The sequence below is a fragment of the Ascaphus truei genome, chromosome 2, assembly GCF_040206685.1.
Source record: "Ascaphus truei isolate aAscTru1 chromosome 2, aAscTru1.hap1, whole genome shotgun sequence".
Classification (NCBI taxonomy): Eukaryota; Metazoa; Chordata; class Amphibia; order Anura; family Ascaphidae; genus Ascaphus; species Ascaphus truei.
Genome location: NC_134484.1, coordinates 443,143,854 through 443,156,760, shown reverse-complemented (window position 1 = coordinate 443,156,760; position 12,907 = coordinate 443,143,854).

Genomic DNA, 12,907 nt, shown 5'->3' with positions numbered 1-12,907 from the left:
GTGGGGGTCACAAGCCCATAAGATTAACCCCTTACAGCCTGCAGGACTTACATAACAGGGAGAGGAAAGACAGGCAGAAAAGACATACCCTGTTACACTTCCTATTGAGACATCTAACAATCTGAAAGATACAGATGTAGCCATTCTCATGTTCTCTGTGGCCGGGGAGAACCAACTTCAGCAATACCATCCGCAGGGAAAAAAGCTGCAGGCAGCCAGTATGCTAACATTGAGCTGCTGTAACTATTTTGTCAAGTTTTTAGGTGAGTCTGTTCTTCAGTGGCTGAACAATAGATGGTTTTAATAGATTTAACTCAAAATGTCAGGGCTGCCAGTAGAGACAGCAAAAAGTAAGCCCTAAGCTAAAAGGCGCATGACTGCAGGGACACATACCATGTGGGTTTTTTTGTAAACTTATTCTTTATATGAATTTTTGTTAAGAAAAGTGGGGAGGGGGATACAGAACGTAAAAAAAGGGTAACATGTTACTTTTGAATCACATACATTTGGATCATGTGTATAACACATTCAATGGGAAGACAATAATGACATCAATGTTATGACAGTGTTTAAAGTAATTAATACAGAAAATTAACTTAAAAGACTTAGAAGGGGGAAAAGAAAAAGAAGAAATGTCATTGCTTTTAGAATATTCTTTTCATTTGTTGGTATATCATAACAGCTTAACAGACGTGCATTTGTGAAATATTAGATACTGAATACCCTTCAGGCTCACCTCTGTATTTTATACAGTTACGAATCATATCACACCAGGGTTACCTAAATAGTGAAGCTCTTATTATTATAAAAAAAATTCCCTAGCTTGTGTGTTTTTTACCTCACCTATTTTGTGATTTTCAGAATTGGAGAGTACCCCTCGTAAGATATCTATTTCCTATATAGGTTCTCCATGGTTCCCATACTTGTAAATATTTCTGAACTGTATCATTTTGTATCCCAGTCACTTTTTCCATGAGACAGACCCTCCATAGCCTTGCTTTTACTGCGTCTATAGCCGGCTGCTGTTCCTGTTTCCAGACCTTTGCTATTTCGCATCTGGCGGCTGTATATATGTGTGTCAGTAGTTTATCGTCATTTTTTTCCATATTTTCAATTGGCCTGCATAGCAGTATCTTCCAGGGGTCTAGAGGGAAGGCATACCCAAGAATCACCTGAGCCATATAATGTGTGGCCCTCCATAGCTTTGTAACCTTTGGACACGTCCACCACATATGTACTTACGATCCCTGCTGACCACACCCCATTGTACACAGTGGGTACATGTTTCTGAAAAATGTGGACAATCTTAGTGGAGTGTAATACCATTGGTGGAGCATTTTGTATGCATTTTCTTTTATTAGTACACATGTGGAACTTTTTGCTATTCCTTCAAATATATTGTCCCACTGCTCCTGATCTAGTTGTTCTCCCAACGCCTCTTCCCACTTTGTCATCAATTTGGGTTTTATCTCGGGTCCCGTTTTACCCTCTGCAAGTATGTTGTATACTTTTGAGATCAGGCCTTTTTTATCCTCCCCCATGAGGCACAAATCCTCAAATGCTGTGAAGTCACTATATGGACCTTTCCTCCGTAAATGATCCCTCAATTGAAGATACCTAAAAAAGGCCGATTCATGAAGCCCATTTTCTCTCTTAACTGTCTCGAACCTTTTAATTTCCTTGTTTACCCATAGATCTTTTACCCTTGTGACTCCTGCCTTGCTCCAATCTTTAAACGCTGTTGGTTCCGTGCCCGGGATAAAGCTAGTATTTTCAAATAGTGGTGTCATCTGAGATTTTAAGTTGGTCAGCCCATGTTTAAGTCCCATGTTTAAGTTTCAATGAATCCCACATGTTTCGTGAATGTGTGATAGAATCCAGGGGCACCGTCAGAGCTGGTCTTTCTTTCTTTGTTAACCACAGTATCATTTTTATAGATGACCCTGAGATCATATCAGACTCAATTTCTACCCACTTTTCCCTCTGTTTATGAGCATGCCAGTGAATCAGTTGGCATACATGGGCCGCTTGATAATATTGCCATAAGTGTGGCAAGGCTAGCCCTCCTGACCGCTTGGATATATAGAGAGTGAGGAATTTTATTCTCGCTTTTTTGTTATTCCATATGAATTTTGTGATTCTTTTCTGTAACTCGTGTATATCCCTAGCTCTTACCTGCACTGGTAGTGTGTGGAATAGGTACAAGATTCTTGGTAGTAGGTTCATTTTAATAGCGTTTACTCTACCCATCCAGGATATATGATACCTAGACCATTCTTCTAAGTCTTTTTTCAGTGTTTTTATTAGTGCTGGGTAGTTTGTCTCATATATAGTGTCTGTTGTGTTGGTCAACCAGATTCCCAAGTACTTTATGGCCTTTGTCTTCCATGCGAAATTAAAGTTTATTTTTTATTAACTTTATTTGTTCCTGAGGGAGATTTATATTTAGGCCTTCAGATTTTTCATTATTTATTTTAACCCCTGATAATTTTTGGAACTCTGACAAATTACTAAATATGTTTGGGAGTGAGGTGAAGGGTTTTGAAATTGTTAATAATATATCATCGGCGAACAATGACAGCTTGTATTCTTTTTGTTTTACCTTAATCCCCCCGATATCTGCGTTCGACCTGATTTGGGCTGCTAAAGGTTCTATCGCCAGTGCGAACAATAGGGGTGACAGAGGGCATCATTGTCTTGTACCATTTCTGATGTTGATTTTCTCTGTCTGCATATTAAGATAGGATACTTTAGCTCTGGGTTCTCCATATAATGATGCAATAGCTTTCATAAATTTACCTTTCACTCCAAAAGCTCTAAGTGTCTCAAAGATATATCCCCAAGCAATGCGATCAAAAGCTTTCTCTGCGTCTAGAGATAGTAGTATTGACAGCGTTTTATTCTGCTTGGCTATCTGGATTAAGTCAATTGTTCTCCGTGTATTATCCGCTGCCTGTCGACCTCGTATAAATCCTGCCTGATCTGCATCTATCATTTGCAGCAGATACTTATTCAATCTAGTGGCTAGTATTTTGGAGAATATTTTGAGATCATTATTGATCAGGGATATCGGTCTGTAGCTTTTGCATTGTGTGGGATCTTTTCCCTCTTTATGTATTAATATTATTTTCGATTCCAGCATTGTTTGTGGGAACTGCTCTCCCTCAAGAGATTTATTAAATATCTTTATTAGTTGGAAAACGAATATGTGGGCCAATTTTTTATAGTATATGTTGGACAGACCGTCCAATTGAATTTTTCAACCCCTTTATTGTTTCTAATACCTCTGTCGAGGTTATTGGCTGGTATAGTGTTTTTTTTTCCTGTACTGTGGGTTTAGGCAAATTCATTTTTCTGAGAAATGTTCTCTGTTTTTCCTTGGTGATGTTCCCTTTATCTACTTTATCTCCATTGTATAGCTCTTTGTAAAGTGTGGTGAATTCATTAGCTATTGTCTGTGGATTTGTTGTACACACCCCATCTTTTCTACTAATGCTATGTATTCTAGATTGCATTCTATCCTTCCTCAATCTTGTGGCCAGCATTGTGTCAGACTTATTGGTCTTCTTGTAGAAGTTTTGTTTTGTCCACGCTATGGCATTTTCAGCTTTATCAGTCAGTAATACATTTAATTTCCCTCTTAGATCCCACAATTCCTTCTCAATGGCTATACTGTGATTTGCTTTATGTGCCTCTTCTAGGGTCTTTATCTTTTCTTGCAGAATTAAGGTTTGTTTCTGTCTCTCCCTCTTTCTATGCGTTGCGACACTTATAAGTTTTCCTCTCACCACAGCCCTATGGGCCTCCCATAGAATATAGGGTGACTCCACGCTACCTTAGTTTATTTGGAAGTAATTGGTTGCCTCGTTACTGATCTCCGTTATGACCTCTGGCATCTTTAGTAGTGACTTGTTTAATCTCCATGTCCCTTTACTTGGTTTCTTATATATGTCTTCAATGTGCACTTCAACTGGACCATGATCTGACCAGGTAATTGGGTGTATTGTGGCCTTTGTGATTTTTGGGATTAGTAGAGAATCTACAAATATGTAATCTATCCTTGTATATACTTTGTGGGGTGCTGAATAGAAAGAGAAGTCCCTTTTCTGCGGATTCATCTCCTTCCATGCATCCCTTAAATCAAACTCTTTAAGTCCCTCTCTTAGCACTTTTCTCTCCCTTTTTTGGGCACCCAGAGTCCTAGCTAGAGCAGGTTTAGATCTGTCTTGTTTTTCATTTAAGGCTATAGTAAAATCTCCCGCTAAGACTATGCGGCCCCAAAAGTTTGTACCCAACAGTTGGAAGAATTTTGTAAAAAATAATCTCTTATTTTCATTCGGTGCGTACACATTAACTAGGGTTATTTGGGTATCTTCTATGTTCCCTGTGAGTATTAGGTATCGTCCCTCTGAGTCCCTTCTTATCTTGTCTACAGTAAATGGAGAGTTCCTTGCTAGGAGTATGGCCACCCCTCTTTTTTTTTCTTCCTTTGCAGATGCTGTGTATATCTGGGGGTAGTATTTGTCCCAATATGTAGGGGTAGAGCTAGCAGTGAAGTGCATTTCTTGTAGGAATATTATGTCCCCTGTGAGTATTAGGTATCGTCCCTCTGGGTCCCTTCTTATCTTGTCTACCTTAACTGGAGAGTTCCTTGCTAGGAGTATGGCCACCCCTCTTTTTTTTTCTTCCTTTGCAGATGTTGTGTATATCTGGGGGTAGAATTTGTCCCAATACGTAGGGGTAGAGCTAGCAGTGAAGTGCGTTTCTTGTAGGAATATTATGTCCCCAGATAGTCTTTTATATTCTGTCATTGCTAACTTCCTTTTTACCACATTGTTCAGTCCCTTGGTGTTATGTGATATTAATGTTAGTGTCATTTGTATTTACCTGGGTGTGAGGTCTTCTTCTCTGGGGGATTAATTTTCTGTTTTCCCTTGAGCGGCGGCCTGGAGGGTATCCCTGCCCATCTTATACTGTAGCAATGAAAACATTTAAACATCAAAAATAAAACAACATATATAGGATATTCCAGGTGACTAACATAGCCTGGATTTGTTTGTTCACTGATCGTGAACGATCTTTCTCTGCGATTGCGCAGTAGCGCCAATCCCACAACCATATCCTTGGGTGTGTACGGACTGTACTGTGGTCCCAGGCGGCGGGCCCGCCCAATAAATCAACTTTTTTTTTTTAGTTTAACATTTCTATCCTTTTTTTATTTTAATAGACCTCGTAAGCCAAGCGTGAAGATCTAAGACATTGTGATCAACTCTATATTGAACAAGCATAATTCAACCGCTGAAAACATACATCCCCCCCCCACCCAATTTTTTTTTTGCCTAACTTCTTATTTTCTGCGTACTGGCACCAGTAATTCTAACCTACAGATTACCCGCTCATCTATGGGGGGAGTGGCGATGACCTCTTGCTATTCCTTATCTGCGTCCATGTAACACATCACAGTCTATCATTTTTGGCATAGTTCCTTATATCGGATTTTTTGGGTCTTCTCTGTTGTAGCAGGTTTTGCATAGACCTAAGATTTCAGGGGCTCCTTTGGATTTCCTTTATGTGGAGTGGCTCCTCTGCCCACTTCCTTCCATAAGGGTCTGACGGAGGTAGTCTGCGTTCTTCTCGGGTCATGGAGTCTGGTGGTTGCAATCCCAATCTTTCTAGGAAGTCCACTCCCTCTTCTGGATCCCTCATGTAGCCTTGCGTTCCATTTCTGGTGGCGATAAGGCGGAATGGAAACCCCCACTTGTATCGAATCTCGTTGTCTCTTAGAATTTTTGTGACATTTTTCAGGGCGTAGATGGTGCCAGATCAAAATGTCACGTCTCCCCACTTAAGCCCTCCTTTTTCCCTTGCCAGGGCAAGAACCGCTTCTTTAGTTTTGAAGTAGTGAACCCTAACCACTACATCTCTTGCCCTATCTGGTTGTGGTCGTGGTCTGAACGCTCTATGTGCTCTGTCAAGGATCAGTGCAGCTGGGGCCATTTCCGGGAGGAGGGTCTGTAGTCATTCAGTTGTTGGTTTTTCTAGAGCTGTAACCGTCTCAGGGATGTTATTGAATCTGAGGTTGTTTCTTCTTGCCCTATTTTCTTGATCCTCCTGTTTCTCCTCCAGATCGGCCATTTTGGATCTTAGGGCCAGGATCTCCATATCCATAGTTGTCTGGTTGTTGATTACTTCATCCACTTGATGTTCCAACGTGTCTGTGTGCTCTCCTATGGCGCTGACCTCTGATCTGAGATCTTTGAGTGCACTTTGTAGCTCTTGGTGGAGTAAGGTTTTAAAGCTTGCATATAAGTTCTCAATGTCTTTTTTGGTTGATGTTTGGTCACATATCTCAGGTTCAGGATCGGGTTCTGCGTCTGACTGTGCGGGAGATGTCGCTCTGCTTTCTGACCGGCCAGATTTGTTTCTCTCTTTGAAAAAGTCCTGCGGAGTCGGCTTTCTCTGAGCCATTTTGAGGATTTCTCGATCCAACTCCTCCAAGCTGCCATTGTGGACTGTGCTGCGTGCGCAGCTCTGAGGAACATATTTGGTTTAATTACTCCTGTTTTGGTGGTTCTATCTTGCCTGGGGAGCACAGGGCCGTGACCTCTCAGCTGTATCTGTGCAGGTATTATTTATTTGGCTGTGCTTTGTTTAGCTGTCGAATTTCGTGGAGTTATTAAATAACCTGGACGGATTGAGTGCAGACTATAACTGTTGCTGATATTGTTCTGTTAGCCCTACTCTTTAATGGCCAGACTGTGTGGGGCTCTGGCATCAGAAAAGGCTTTTCTGGTATAAAGGCTGTATGACTCAACCAGCAGTCTGGTAAGGTAAGATGTCCTCCCCTCCTCTCCTCCTGCCTCTAGCTGCAGCCCTCTGTCTCCCAGATCAGCCTCTCTGGATGTCAGGAGACTCTCCCTCCTCTCTGGCTGCCAAGCCTCACCTTTTATTTGAATATGTTGTAGGGGACAGTGCCCTGTCTTTTCTCTGGGTGTAAGATGGCTGCCTCCTCTCCCAGCCCTAGCCTTGCGGTCGTCTCTAACGGGCTGATGTTGGATCCCCAAGCCTCGGGGTGGGGGGAGGATGGGGATTATTTGGCTCAGGCTCCCCCTCTCTCCCTGCGATCAGCGGTCCGGTCGCCTCCGGGGAGCCTCCCCGCCTGCTCAGCCTGCTTTGTTTTAGTCCCTGCATGTGAGACCGGCGGCCATCTTAAGTGGCGCTTCTCCTCCACGCGGGGGCTCAATTGGGACTGGGGAGTGCTCTCAGCCCCGTCTCTCCTGACCCGCAGCTCTACTCACCTCCTCCCCCCCTCCGGGACCCCACAGCGTCACTCACCCCCCTAGGGAGGCCGCACTTCTCCCGGCTCGAGCCTCTGTTGCAGAGCCAAAATGGCCGCTCCGTCTTCCCCTTGGCTCCCTCCCGAGCACCCGAGTGCGGCGCCGGTGCTGGTAAGTCTCCTACCGGTTGTTTACCTTTTCCGGAGTGCGTCCACTATTTTATTCCTTTCGGGGAAGCGGAGGGAGGGAATCTGCGCAGAGCCGCTCCGCTCTGCAGGCAGTCACCTCGCCACGCACGGGTCTCGGCAGTGTCAGTATATCTTTTACTGACTTTGTTTTCTGATCTTTTGTTTTTGGGGGCTTACCAATGTCCAAATTCTTTATTTTTAGTTTTAAAATCTTTCCTGTCTCCTACTTTCTTCAAATGTGGTGATTTAATTTGTTTTGGCCAGATTATAGTTCGCTTTTTTTATTTGATGTGAAGGTTTGCCTGCAGGAGCTTTAGACAAACACAGCCGTTGCTGTTAGACTCCAAGCCACGCCCCCCGCCATGTGGGTTTTTAAGGAATGGACAATGTCTCAGTTTAAATCCCAACCATTCTATTTATTGTGTTTGATATGATTGGGGTGGTTGTTCTGATGCTAAATGTTGAATGTATGGGGAATAATGGTCATTGCATTTTTTACATTTAACCGCCCTGTCCTGTTTTAAAATCATCGTTATCATTATCGTTTATTTTTTAAGTAAATATAGTCCTCCACTTAAGGGGGCATCACAATACTTTACAGTCAGTTTGAGAACAACTACAATTAAATACAATTATTTTGTTACACATTAGACAGACAGGAAAAGCCAGAATTATAATAAAACATGCAAAAAGTATGTGAGAGAGGCAGCACTCCACCACAGGTAATGTGAAACAATAAGAAAATAAATGTATTAGTGCACGGGAACAGAGAGGGACCCCCTAACCCCCTCAAAGCAATAACCAATAAATCTATATAATGGTTTCCAGCACTCAGTATGAAAAAACAGACACAAGCGTCAATATGTTAATGAAAATGATATATTCAAGAGTAATACAGATCAAAAGCCAACCCTAATGGGGGCTAGGTAGGAATTAAGCATTGAACTAATCAGTAAACAATGGGTAAAAAAAAAAGGGGAGAGGGGGAGGGAATACATAGGGAACAAAACAGAGTAAAAAACAAGGCGGGAGGGGAAAAGGACAACGTATAACAAACGGTCTGGTCGAGGTAATAAAATGTAGGGGGGCAACATTTCGGGGACTACAGCGCCCCTTCTTCAGGCCCGTTCCCACAGACCAGTACAGTCTGTGGTACTTCCCTAAGTAGTATACCTCCACCCAGACACTCCTCTCAAATTACCAACGTATAATGAAAAAAAAAAAAAACTATACCAGATGCACCCTATTGTCAAAAATGAATAAACCGAACATAAGTCTCAGGATAGAACAAAAATGATCTTTGTCAACCTCAGGTCAGATAGCACAGTGATATTTTAAGCTAAAGAGAATATCCTCTCTAAGCTAAGCAATAGACTACACGTGAGCTAAATCCACAAATAAGCCTAGTGGGAACTGTAATATAGATTTATATAATAAAACATGGTTGCATTAAATGAAAAAAGGTTATACATTCAGTTTCATGGAAAGTTAGAGATATGATTTTGGGCATAAGTAACATTTACAAATGTAGCCCTTTTTCCTAATGAATACAGTGCGCTACCAATGCTGTCTAACCTGTTGGCTCGCAGGGCCTAAGCCTCCGCCACGGAGAGCCTGGGGCAACAAATATGAATATTGATAACCTTTTACCAAGTGCAGCAGCTCCACCTGCGATGGCTCCCAGCAGAGTGGAAGTTGTTCCTCGCAGGACAATAATGTACTACCACACACACAGCATGTAAAACAACCAATGACTTTACTACTAGCAACCATAACTTTGTATGTCATAAACAGGTGTCCCTCCCTAGGGGAGACACTACGATACTGCGTCTCGCAGGACGCGACCCCTTCACCGTGTACCCACACCGTGTCCAGTTCCCCCACCCCTAAAGTGAGGTATGTGTGTGTGACTGCGCAGCCACTCTGTTCTGATATTATAGTTGGTGCACTTAATGATGTTACCTGCAGCGCTCGGGCCTGCCAAGGAACTTGGGTTATTAGGTGACCTAATAACATCTTTTGAGTTTAATTATCACCTCTATGCTGACGACACACAAATATACTTTTCAACACCTGACCTTACACCTGCTGTACAAACCAAAGTTGCTGAATGTCTCTCTGCTATATCATCCTGGATGGCCCTCCGTCACCTTAAACTCAACATGGCTAAAACAGAGCTCCTCATACTTCCTCCCAAACCTGGCCCTACTACCTCCTTCCACATTACTGTTGGAACTACGATCATTCACCCAATAGCCCAAGCACGCTGCCTAGGGGTCACACTCGACTCCTCTCTCACATTTGCAACTCACATTCAAAACATTTCTAAAACCTGTTGCTTTTTCCTCCACAATATAACAAAGATACGCCCTTTCCTCTGTTGCTCGACTGCTAAAACTCTGACTCAGGCCCTCATTCTCTCCCGTCTTGATTACTGTAACCTCCTGCTGTCCGGCCTTCCTGCCTCTCACCTGTCTCCCCTACAATCTATCCTAAACGCTGCTGCCAGAATCACTCTACTCTTTCCTAGATCTGTCTCAGCATCTCCCCTCATGAAATCCCTCTCCTGGCTTCCGATCAAATGCCGCATCTCACACTCCATTCTTCTACTCACTTTTAAAGCCTTACACTCTTCTGCCCCTCCTTACATCTCAGCCCTAATTTCTCGTTATGCACCATCCAGACTCTTGCGTTCTTCTCAAGGAAGTCTTCTTTCTACCCCCTTTGTATCTAAAGCCCTCTCCTGCCTTAAACCTTTTTCACTGACTGCCCCACACCTCTGGAATGCCCTTCCCCTCAGTACCCGACTAGCACCCTCTCTATCCACCTTTAAGACCCACCTTAAGACACACTTGCTTAAAGAAGCATATGAATAGCACTGTGGATATTCTGAACACATGATACATAAAGCTTGGCCCCCTGCAGACGCACTTACCAGAACTCCCTCCTACTGTCTCTGCACGTTCTCCCTACCTAACAATTAGACTGTAAGCTCCTTGGGGCAGGGACTCCTCTTCCTTAATGTTACTTTTATGTCTAAAGCCCTTATTCCCATGACCTGTTATTTATATTATCTGTTAATTATTTGATTACCACATGTATTACTACTGTGAAGCGCTACGTACATTAATGGCGCTATATAAATAAAGACATACAATACAATACAACTTCACAAAGGATCCAACGACGAAGGAACTCCAGGGATGCCTTCCGGTGTGATCCCACCCGGGGGCAACTGCTGCGCGGCCCGAGGTCTGAGGCCAAACCTCTGGTATGATATCGTAACAGTCTCTGGGTGTACAATTCTCCTTCTGCTACTAAGGGGCTGTACCCTATCTGATGGCCGGTCCCTACTTCTGCTTCACACTATGGGGACTCAGGGCCTAACTGGGCCAGGGGTATGTGGCCTAGTGTAGGGGCTCCTGGCCTCCCTACACGCAGAGCTCCTCCGGATCAGTTCTGCCCGGCGTGCTCCCCTGCGCAACCTCCTAACTCTTCCTCCCGATATCCCGCCCGCCCTATAGGCCCCCTGGCATCACCTGGTCTCGCTATGGCTCTGGGACTTGTAGTCCCGCGCGCTCCACCCTATAGGATCAGCTCCTCTTTCATGGGCTCTCGCCACCTCTTGCTGCGCCTGCGCGACCTCTGCTCCCTCACCATCTCTACGAGCTCACCGCGCATGTCGGCACCCTCTCGCTCGGGTCACTGCGGAGCCTCCGATATAACGAGGCACTTCCTGCACGCTGCAACCTTCCCTATCCCCCCAGCATGCGGAGATAAGGGTATACCTGGGGGACCTGGCTACACAAATATGATTAAAATTGTGCTAGAAGAGGTAGGATATGCCTGCAATGTGTTGTTAAAAGTAGCCCTGCCTCAAGCAGCTTACAATCTATAGGCAGGGTAGGATGAAATATTGGGTACCAAGGATGAGAGGGCTGGTGAGTTACAGAATGCAATAGAACAGCTACAACATTACCAAACATCAGCGAGTGGCAGCAAATGGTGACACCACTGGGGCTACTCTGGTGTTATATACCTGAGAATTGTTTGGTAGAATGAAACAGCAGCATAGCACAGTACTGGACCTCACAGCAGGCCTGCCAGGGAGGGACTGATGAGCTCCAGGTGGTTTTTGAAGCATCTGTTCTCCCCATGCTGTTAACCCCATCCATGCTGGCTGAGTGGTCAGGGGCAGTGAACGCATTTTGGGGAGTCTCTCTTGGGAAGATGCCTTTGGGGAGATTCTTTGCTAGAATTAAAATAAAAAATACTTTCATGATGTCATTAGGTTTATGTATATATGTACCGTATACAGTATGCAGAAGAGATAAAGACACACACACAGGCAGGGCCACTTCATATGCGTGGATGCGTATTTATTGAACATAGATGCAGAATAGAAATTACACTTTTCAGGGGGGGTGGGAACACTCCTCCCTTTGTTAGGGTGAGTCCCCAGTCAGCACTGTGGCACACGCGCCCGGCGGGGGGGGGGGGGCGGCGCGTGCACAGCGCTACACCGCGATCTGCAGTCTGAGGGGAGAAGGAACGTTTGCGACGAGAGGAGGCGTGGCAGTGGGTTTGCGGGGGTGTGGCCATGACGTCCCGTGGCTAGTTCGCCCTCATTGGCTGAACCGCTGGCGGCGGCGTGGCCACGCCTCCGTCGCAAACTTTGAGTTTAAATTTCACGGCCTGCCTTAAAACCTATCGCGCACCTCGGGGGAAAGGTGTGCGACAGGGTACTAACTAGGACTGGCCTGACTGGGGGAGCGGAGGTTGAACGCACAGCGCACGCCAAGGCGTGCGCTGTAGCAGTCACTGGGACTGCAGCCTAAGGTGGATCTATTTATATGTAATCATTTTTTAATAAGTATCAATAGCTCTATGTATGTGTATCTTAGAATTATGTCTGTTAAGAATATTGTTGTTGTTTCTACTAACATTTTGTTCTCACAGCTCCGAGGGGTCTTTGCCAGTGACTCGAGTAATAAGTTGTTTATGGTGGTAAGTTAGCCCATGCTAGGATTTATGGAGCTACACACAAAACGCTTGTAAGATCAAACCCATATAATGTGATGTCACATTTGAGTGTCAAATATTACACCCCCAATTCGATTGGTTGAAGTACCATGTGATGGCAGCCATTTTTTTTAAAGGATGTGACATCTCCCTATCTCCTAATATAAAAACCTAACTAAAACCTAAAAATGTGCTAGACCTAAATTGTGCACAATTTTATGTGAATGAACCTTGAACAAAGATTACTATGTACAAATGGTATTAGAAATCATGTAAATCATAAATTTAACCCCACTAATGACCCAGGTGACAGATACCATAGCTGGGTGGAGCAGCCCAGGGGATTGCAATTACAAGCTTTCTCCTGAAACTTGTTACAGATATAAATGCAATTACAGAAAGGAATCCCCGGCGCTTATA